Source organism: Ciconia boyciana, chromosome 1 (genome assembly GCF_034638445.1).
Source record: "Ciconia boyciana chromosome 1, ASM3463844v1, whole genome shotgun sequence".
Classification (NCBI taxonomy): Eukaryota; Metazoa; Chordata; class Aves; order Ciconiiformes; family Ciconiidae; genus Ciconia; species Ciconia boyciana.
In genome coordinates, this window is record NC_132934.1 from 174,244,597 (window position 1) to 174,253,264 (window position 8,668).

The window sequence follows — 8,668 nt, forward strand, 5'->3', positions numbered from 1 at the left end:
AAAGTTGGGGGTTTTTTGTTTGTGTTTTTTTTTTTTTCCCTTTCCTAAAAAGGAGAGTATGTATTTCTCTCCTAAAAAGAGGAATATTTATCTAAGGTGACTTTAAGTTGCATTTTGTTCGATTTTCTCTAAAAAAGCATTAGATATTACTGAAAAATCAGTCTCCTGATAAATGGCATGTTCCAGTTGAAGACATGGCTTGAAATCACAAATCTAGATAATCTGAAGTGGTTTGATTATGCCCTCTTCAACATGACACTGCTTTGCTTAATATCACTACAAGAAAGCTGAACAATTTGTAACATAGGAAAGTATTTCAGCAGTTTGGTCCAAGAATTTGTTATTACTATCAGGATCCAGAGGGTCTACATTTGGACACTTAATCTAAACCTAAAACCACACAGGTATTAGTGTGAATAGCCTTTTGTGTGTCGAGGTGAATAACCACAGGCACTGTTAATAGTAATTATCCACTCAGTCTTTGTAGTCATAGATGGGTGTTGACAGGCATGTGCAGGCCGTAACATTTCAAGCTTTATGCCAGGGTACACCATCCATTCAAAGAATTGTAATTGATTCTCTATTTCTGTAGTTCAGCTTTTACTGTCTGTGTTAGCTATTCAATGCATTTAACATATGCTTTGCCTTTCTCAGTCTTTCTAGTGACTAGAAGGAACAAAATTTAACTTTCTTTTCCAAAAAGGCATATTGACTGCTTAGCTATATCCTTCCTCCTGACATCTAGTGTGCAAGGGATAGAGTTTATATGCTTAAAGTTTAATATGTTAGCTCACTCTGTCTGAAAGCATATTGAACTCGGCAGCGACAGTAAAAAGCTGGGGAGTAAAACAGAGATTACTGTGTGCCTTGAGCAGCTAATGGGTTGTGTACTGCCTGGCTTGCAATGAAGTGGAATCTGGATGGATTGGTACTCGGTGTGTTGTTTGGTTTTATTTTAATGCTGACCTTAATTCTGGACCAAAGGAAGGAGCTGGCGGTGCTGCTTTACCAAAATGTTGTGTTGGGGTTTCATTTGAGTTGAGGTTTTCCACTCCTTTACTATTGTCTTCAGAACACTTGCTCAGCAACCACTTTTTAACAAGGGAATTGGGAATTGTTGTTCGTAGTCTTAGCATCAGAAGAACTTCTCTTGGAGCTTATCCAAACTGTTCCTGTACTCTAATCACAACTTATTCAAGTCTTCACTCTGATAAAAGAAAGTTAGAAGGTTTTAATATATTGGGTTTATTTTTGGTTAGAGTGCGTGCTGAGAGATGACATAAATGCCATACATCATGTCCTGCCAGAACGTACATGGGGAGAAGTATTAAGTGAGCTGTACTTGTAAAATGCTGGACTAAGAGATGTCGCTTCTTAGTGTGGGAAATAGGTCTGTATCTGACTTCAAAACAGAGACCTAGTTGCACTGGCTGTGTGTACTCTATGCTGTTACCTGTCTGAATGATTACTTCAATCACCTGCATACACTTACTATTTGGAGTTGCAGATATTTAGATGTGTATGGTCATTTTTGTCTAAAAAGTTCAAACTGCTTGTACCATCCAATTTTGAGCATGAATGCAGCAGGAATTAAGCATTCTGTATAGTACAAGCATTCTCTTTGTGTCCAGAGTAGCCGTCAAGCTGAAAACCTTGTTTCAGAACAGAAGAAACACACAGCGAAGAAAGAGCTGGTTTGAGCCTATAGTTACTTTTCCCTTGGCTGGGCAAGTGGGCTACCCAAAATAGAACCGTAGAATATCTCAAGTTGGAAGAGACCCATAAGGATCATTGAGTCCAACTCCCTGCTCCTCGCAGGACTACCTAGAACTAAACCATACATCTAAGAGCATTGTCCAGATGCTCTTTGAACTCTTACAGGCTTCCTGGGGGAGCCTGTTCCAGTGGCCGACCACCCTCTCAGTGAAGAACCTTTTCCTAATGTCCAATCTAAACGTCCCCTGATGCAGCCTCATTCCATCTCCTCGTGTCCTGTCGCTGGTCACCAGAGAGAGGAGATCACACCTCTCCCTCCGCTGCCCCCCTTGAGGAAGTTGTAGACTGCCATGAGGTCGCCCCTCAGCCTTCTCTTCCCCAAGCTGAACAAGCCAAGTGACCTCAGCTGTCCTTACATTGAGGCACCCAAAACTGCACACAGTACTCGAGGTGGGGCCGCACCAGTGCAGTGTCGAGTGGGACAGTCACCTCCCTCGCCCGGCTAGCTACGCTGTGCTTGGTGCACCCCAGGACACGGTTGGCCCTTTTGGCTGCCAGGGCACACTGTTGGCTAATGTTCAACTTGCCATCAACCCAAACCCCCAGATCTCTTTCTGTGGGGCTGGTCTTCAGCCTCTTGTCCCCCAGTTTGTACGTATAACCAGGATTACCCTGCCCCAGGTGGAGAATCTGGCACTTGCTCTTGTTAAATTTCATGCAGTTGATGATTGCCCAGCTCTCTAGTCTATCCAGATCTCTCTATAAGGCCTCTCTACCCTCAAGGGAGTCCACAGCTCCTGCTAGTTGAGTATCATCACCAGTCCTGGGGAATAGAGATACCTGGGGACACAGTGAAGTGAAGAGTAGATCCAGGCTAGCCAGAGCCTAGAAGCAGTGGCCATAACACCATGCAAAGCCTGGCTTGCTAAACGTCCAGGAATGCAGCTGGGTCTGTGCATGGCTCTGGGACGGCTGGACATCACCTCTGTGCTGCATCTCGGGGCTCCTTGCTTCAGACGAGGTCAAGTCTGGTCCTGTGGACTGAGCGCCCATTTGTCCAGTGCAGTTTGTGCTCCTAAAAGACATCTTCCAGTTGAGTTTTACATCCTGAGACAGTGCTATGATGCAAACCAGATCAGAGTAAGTCGGGATGAGTGGGAGATTGCCTTCAAAGTGTACATCTGATGCTAACTAAAACCCTGCTGTAGGCCCCCAAAGCCAGTCAGCATCCCATCAGCACTTCTCCAGGAGGATACACAACTGGTTTTGTATGAAGCTGCTGGGCTGTCTGCACTATCCTCTCCAGCACTCAGCAAAGGGTGATTTTTTTGTTTCCCAGTGCTACAAAAAACATTTACCTTAATTTTAGGGATCAATCTGCTAAAATTGATGCTTCAGAAGAAATCATAGCTATTAAATTTGTACCTGAATATTGTCCAGGAGGTGTCACTGTTGTTTTTGTACGTGCAGCTCGCGTGTGTGTGACAGGGTCGTGGCTGTACGGCTCCTGTGCTATGCAGTGTGCGAGCAGCACGCTACGGCTCTTGTTTTAGAGAGGAGAATTAACTTATTCTCCTGCCTGATGAAGCACGATTCTCTATTTGCAGATATCTGTAACAAAATATGATGTTCATGGTCAAAGAATTTATTGTAATGAGGAGACTTACTAAATGATAGATACGGCCTTCTCAGAAACGAATGCCTCAGTTGCAGTGTTTAGCCTCTGCTCTTGTGTGAGAGAACTATGGAAGTACTTTTACACGCTACAATGGGCATATTGTCCCCAGCAATCTGATCCTGGGTGTCTCCTTTTGTACCATTCTGGTCGAGCAGGATTTAATTTTATGTCTCTTGAAGCCAGCATTGAGCTGCTCTGGTCTAACTGCAGTCCGATTCTGCACTTACTAATTTTTATTTGTTTATATAAGGCTTCCTTGCAATAAGCTTCCCTATGCCCATTAAGTCTCAAAGAACCAGTCCTTCTTCCCAGGTTTTCTTTTAATTAATCTTACTGGGTTTTCAGTGATCAGAACAAAAATGAAGAATTTGCTCCTGTTTTTCCCAGAGCTACAGAGAAAACATGATTTGCTACTTCCATTTTCCAGTTAACACTTTTTCCCTCCAACAGCATTGCTTTCAGATGTTGCGCTTGCTCTAAAATGCAGAGGACACAGTCAAGATAACACGCTGTTCCAACCACCAAGACACAGCTGTTCTCAAATACGCCTGGACAACAAGCACAAGGCATGTTTACCTCCCGACCAGAGCCTAATGTTCAAACCATACTCAGGTAATTATGGCATCAGCATTTCCCCGGGGACTTCTGGGCATAAACAAAGAGACCGCATCTCTTCTACAATGCGTTTGCATTTCTAAAAGCGCCAAATTATAGATGGGCCTAATGGGTTGAAGGTGCTTAAAGCAGGGCCAGTGCACTTCATGTGCAATATACCATCATTTGAAAAGCTATCACGTTGTGGAAACATCATTCAAGGGCTAATTTAAATAATACTAACATCTAAAATGAACGCATGCTCTGACATTTGTAGGTTTAATGGCTATTTCTGCACTCTACCAAAATAGATAGGCTGTGGGTGGATCTATGATTATTGCTGTGCATTAGCAAGACAAAAATTGTGTAGGCAGCTGGTATTATGCCTGGGTAAATATAGATGAGGGAGAATCTACAGAGTAATTTTTTGATGTCACATGTTTATTTAAGAAACAATTAGAAACAGCGTTAACTTCCGCGGTGCTTAAGGCTTTGGAGAGGGAGAGAGGATCTTAAAAATTTGGTGACCAGGCACATCTCCATCCTGCATAGCCTGCGGTCACAGTAGCAGGGATGGGGTTGCGCAGCCCAGGGAACAGTGATTCCCTGTCGTCCTTTGCCTACTGAGCAATCATGGCTGCTGGAGCTGGATGCATTGCCAAGCCATCATCCCAACCAGAATTTGTGATGTTTGTGTCCTCTGCCCTTGTGGTAATCCTGAAAACTTCAGAGGGCTTTGATGGACTGAAATGGGTATTTTTTCATTGACTCCTGGTATTGGACATTATGGAAGGAGAAGAAGTAGCAGTCTTTTTGGAAGAACATCAATTTATCACTTTCTGGCTAAAACAAGTAAAAGCTACATGGTCCTTCCTACTCCAAATGGACCAGCGAAGGGAAGTGAAGTATGCCGAACCACTGAATTGCTCACAGTGGCATAACAGCTTTTAGTAACATGTGCTTGTGCATAACTTTACTAATATGTCAATTGGAGGGTAACTTTCTAACAGTTTTCTAATGGAGACCAATAGCTAAAGTTCTCCACAAAGTTTTTGATTCCTCTTTTCTCTGTAAGAATAAACTTGACATAGTGCTGCAGTAAAATTCTGCTTTTTAGGAAAGGGTTGGGTGATTTGGTTATGTCAGTGAGTGGGGGGAAACATAAGAGTGCAGTGGAGGATAGCCCAGCTCTGACACTTGGTACCAACTTTTCTACAGCCTGACCTGTGCTGCAGGTCCCCATTGACTTTCCCCTCAGAACAAAATGTGCAAACTAGTATTAAACTGTGTGTGTGTGTCTTTTTTCCTCATATTTTTCCAACTTTTTATCCTCTGCAGGAGGACAGGATCCTGCTGCTTATCTTGTTTTCCTTTCAGGCCAGCTGGTCCCCACTTGTTTAATCTTTCCCCTCCTGCTCATGTTCTTCACAAAGGGCGAGATCACTGACTGTTTCCTTGGTTTGTGGGCAACGTTCTCACCAACTGCAGCCTGCTGGAGAAACGTAGCATCAAAGCTTTGTGGTTTTCTAAGAAATGCATTTCTATCAGCCCGATGGGCAGTAGCATTGCTGCCCATCTCTTGTGAAAAGGCAGAGAGCCTTGTCTGGCAGTTCCTTGGGGTTAGTTCACATGCTCCTGCAGAGGTTATGCACAGGCAATGCAAGCGGATGCTTCATATGCCTGGCACAGCTGGCTTCTTGTTAAAGGTCCAGGATTTGGATGACTGTAACACCCCTAGTACATGAAGGTGTCGGGGGTTTTTTACCTGTCTGTCAGTGGAAGTAAGCCTGATGCAGTTAAACAGCCCCGGAGGAAACTGTAGTTTAGTTTAGTTTAGTTTAGTTTAGTTTAGTTTAGTTTAGTTTAGTTTAGTTTAGCTGGGGGGCTGGGGGTGTAAAGTGGTTGTGTGTGGGTAGGCAGGAAGAAATAGAATTATGGCAAGAAATCATAAAGTAGATGTGACAAACACTTCTGCTCTTACAGCACATGATAACATGCCAGTTTTTGAGGATTTCTGGCTTCTTGACATGTGTCCTACTTACTCCTTACAAAAAGTATGTATTTTTCCTAGCACCACCTGAAATGATCATAGCATCCTAGAGAGCCAAAGCACTAAAATGATGCAAAGTTGCTAAGCAGAGAACCCTGCATTTTGGAAATGATATTTAGTTGTGGTATAACAGGGCCTAGAGAGATGCTACAACATAAATCTGGTAAGACAGCAAAAGATGTAAAATGTCCCAAGAAATTTACCATTAAATCAAAGAGGTGGGAAGAAGGATGAGAGTGAGTTGATGAGAAGAGCAGCATGGGCCCAGGGCAATTATGATCAGTTTAGGCAGATGTACAACTATGTTGTAGATGCCTGTTTTTAGAAGTGGGAAGGTTTGATTTAGTCTTTATCAAGCTTTCTGGCTCAGCACTGGCTTTATAGAGACACCTCCAAAGATTAAAACTCATTCATCTAATTTTGATATCCACCTTTCTCTGGCTGTGGTGGGTCCTAAAACATGTGCCTATTCCTTTCTTCTCTCCCACCCCCCCCAAATACCAGCAAGAAGAGCAGAGGTGTGGCACCTCCTTTTTCTCCCTCTATATAATAACCTAACGGTTAGCACAATTGTTAAGGAAGCTAAAGGTCTGATTTCTGGTCAGAAATGCATCCTGGAAAAAATGCAAGTGGAAATATGTAACATGGACAGCCTCCACAGTCTGCTTGTTTATTCTTATACTTAGAGATTCGAATAATGAGCGTGATTAGACCCTCAAAGGATCTCAATTACTGACTCTCTCTCCCATTTATGGCATGCTTTGAGGGAAATTACAATGAACATGCTATTAAACAAAACATGAACCCTCAGGCTATCTGGGCTATGGCAGATCCTCTGCTCCTTGGAGTGTGCATAAGCCTTTCTCCCTGCTCCCCTGTGTGAGCTGGGATCCTGACAGGACTTTCTGGCCCTTCCTTGCTCCTGGACCCCAGAGTCGGAGTCTCCAGTCACCACGTCAGGAAGGGCAGGAAAGGGAAAAGAGGGGAGTGTGGTGCTCTCACTGTCCCTCCATGCATGCCAAGACCTGAGGTGCTGCTGTTCTCCAACCATAGTGTCATCCAAGCTAGTAGTCTTGTTTTGTTTTGTTTTGTTTTGTTTTAAATTTCTTTTTCTTCCTTTTCTTTCCCCTCATCCCAGGGGACTCAGTGTCTGAAGAGAGTCTCAGTGTAAACCTCTTGAACACAGAAATTAACTGTAGTCCATCCTGTGTGCGATAGGAAAATGAATAGCAAAGAAACTTTGCCTAGAGCTGCAGGGAAAGGTGGAGGAGAAGGATTTGCTATTGCAGATGCCTTAAGTAGATAGAGTGTGCTGGAGTTTAGGACCTGGTTCAATATATCTATCATAAAATAAATGTACGCTCTACCACCGTCTGTAATGTGTGCACAGCAGCAAACCACTCCAGACACAGCTAAAAGCGCAATGGCCCAAAGGCGGGGAAGGCAAAGGAGAAATAGAAGGGAAGGAGGGAACATGTATTGCAGGAGAGAACAAGGACTGGGGTTGCACTGGTCATGTGAAGAGGAACCTGTGCCACTTTTCTTTGTGTGCTGGAGGTGCCTGTCACCATGAGGTCTAGAGTCACAAATCAGGTTGGTGATATCTCTCTTGGGCTCTGCCAGCAACCCTCTCTAAGCTGTAAACATTTAAAGATGCAATGCTCCCTCCCTTTCACTATAACAAAGTAGGGAGGAGAAAGCACCTACAACCAAATCCTTGGTAGCCCCAGAAACACCCTGACAGCCCCCCCAATCACCGCTCCCCACAAACAGGGTTCCTTGTCCCCACGGGAAACAAGCCACGTGCTAGGTTTTGCCACAAAACCAAAGGCAGTTTAGCACCGAAGTGAGTAAAACTTTTCCCCCCTTCCCAAAGAGCAAGTTCAGCACCATTTAAACTTCTGAAATCCAGGAAAGGAAGAGGCGAGCTTTTGAGTGAAGATCCAGCGCACGAAACTCCCGCAGCTATTGGGCTTGGCCTCTGAACTGTGGGTGAAGAGGAACTCTTGTTTTCAGAAAAATCCAAATACCAAGCCAGGCAGTTAGAGCATGCAGCCTCCGTGGGGTTAGCTTTTTGTAACCCTCCAAAAGCAACAGCATCCATCTGGTCTGTTTGTTGCTTTTTATTCCTTTGTTTAATGTTAAAAATACACACTACTCTGTGCATGTAAATGATAAATACAATTTCAGTACAGAGGGCTCAAGGGTGTGTAGCATATTTCTTTGGTTTTGCAGGGCCAATAAAACTTGTGTACCGAGAGTAGCTTCCTTTGAGCATCTTTTTACAGAAGCTTTTAATACTTCCTTTCCCTCCACATGAAAAGCCACACACAGTCATGGCTATTATACCATGTAGGATTAACTTAAAGTACAGCACTGAGCTTGCAAAGGTTTGGGGTGTTGAGCTTTCTGCAAGGTCTGCTACCTAAGTATTTAAGCACTCTTCTCATTTACATAATCTAATTGTTATATTTGTTAACAGTTATTCTCTCTTCTAAATCCTACATCTGATCTCCACTAGGCAAATATTGTCAGAGCAATTAAATAGAAAAGCATTAGATGTAGACGGGAGGAAAAAGAAAGCAAAAAGATGATCACCAGTTTCTCAGCAGGGTTTGCAGCCCTTTAAC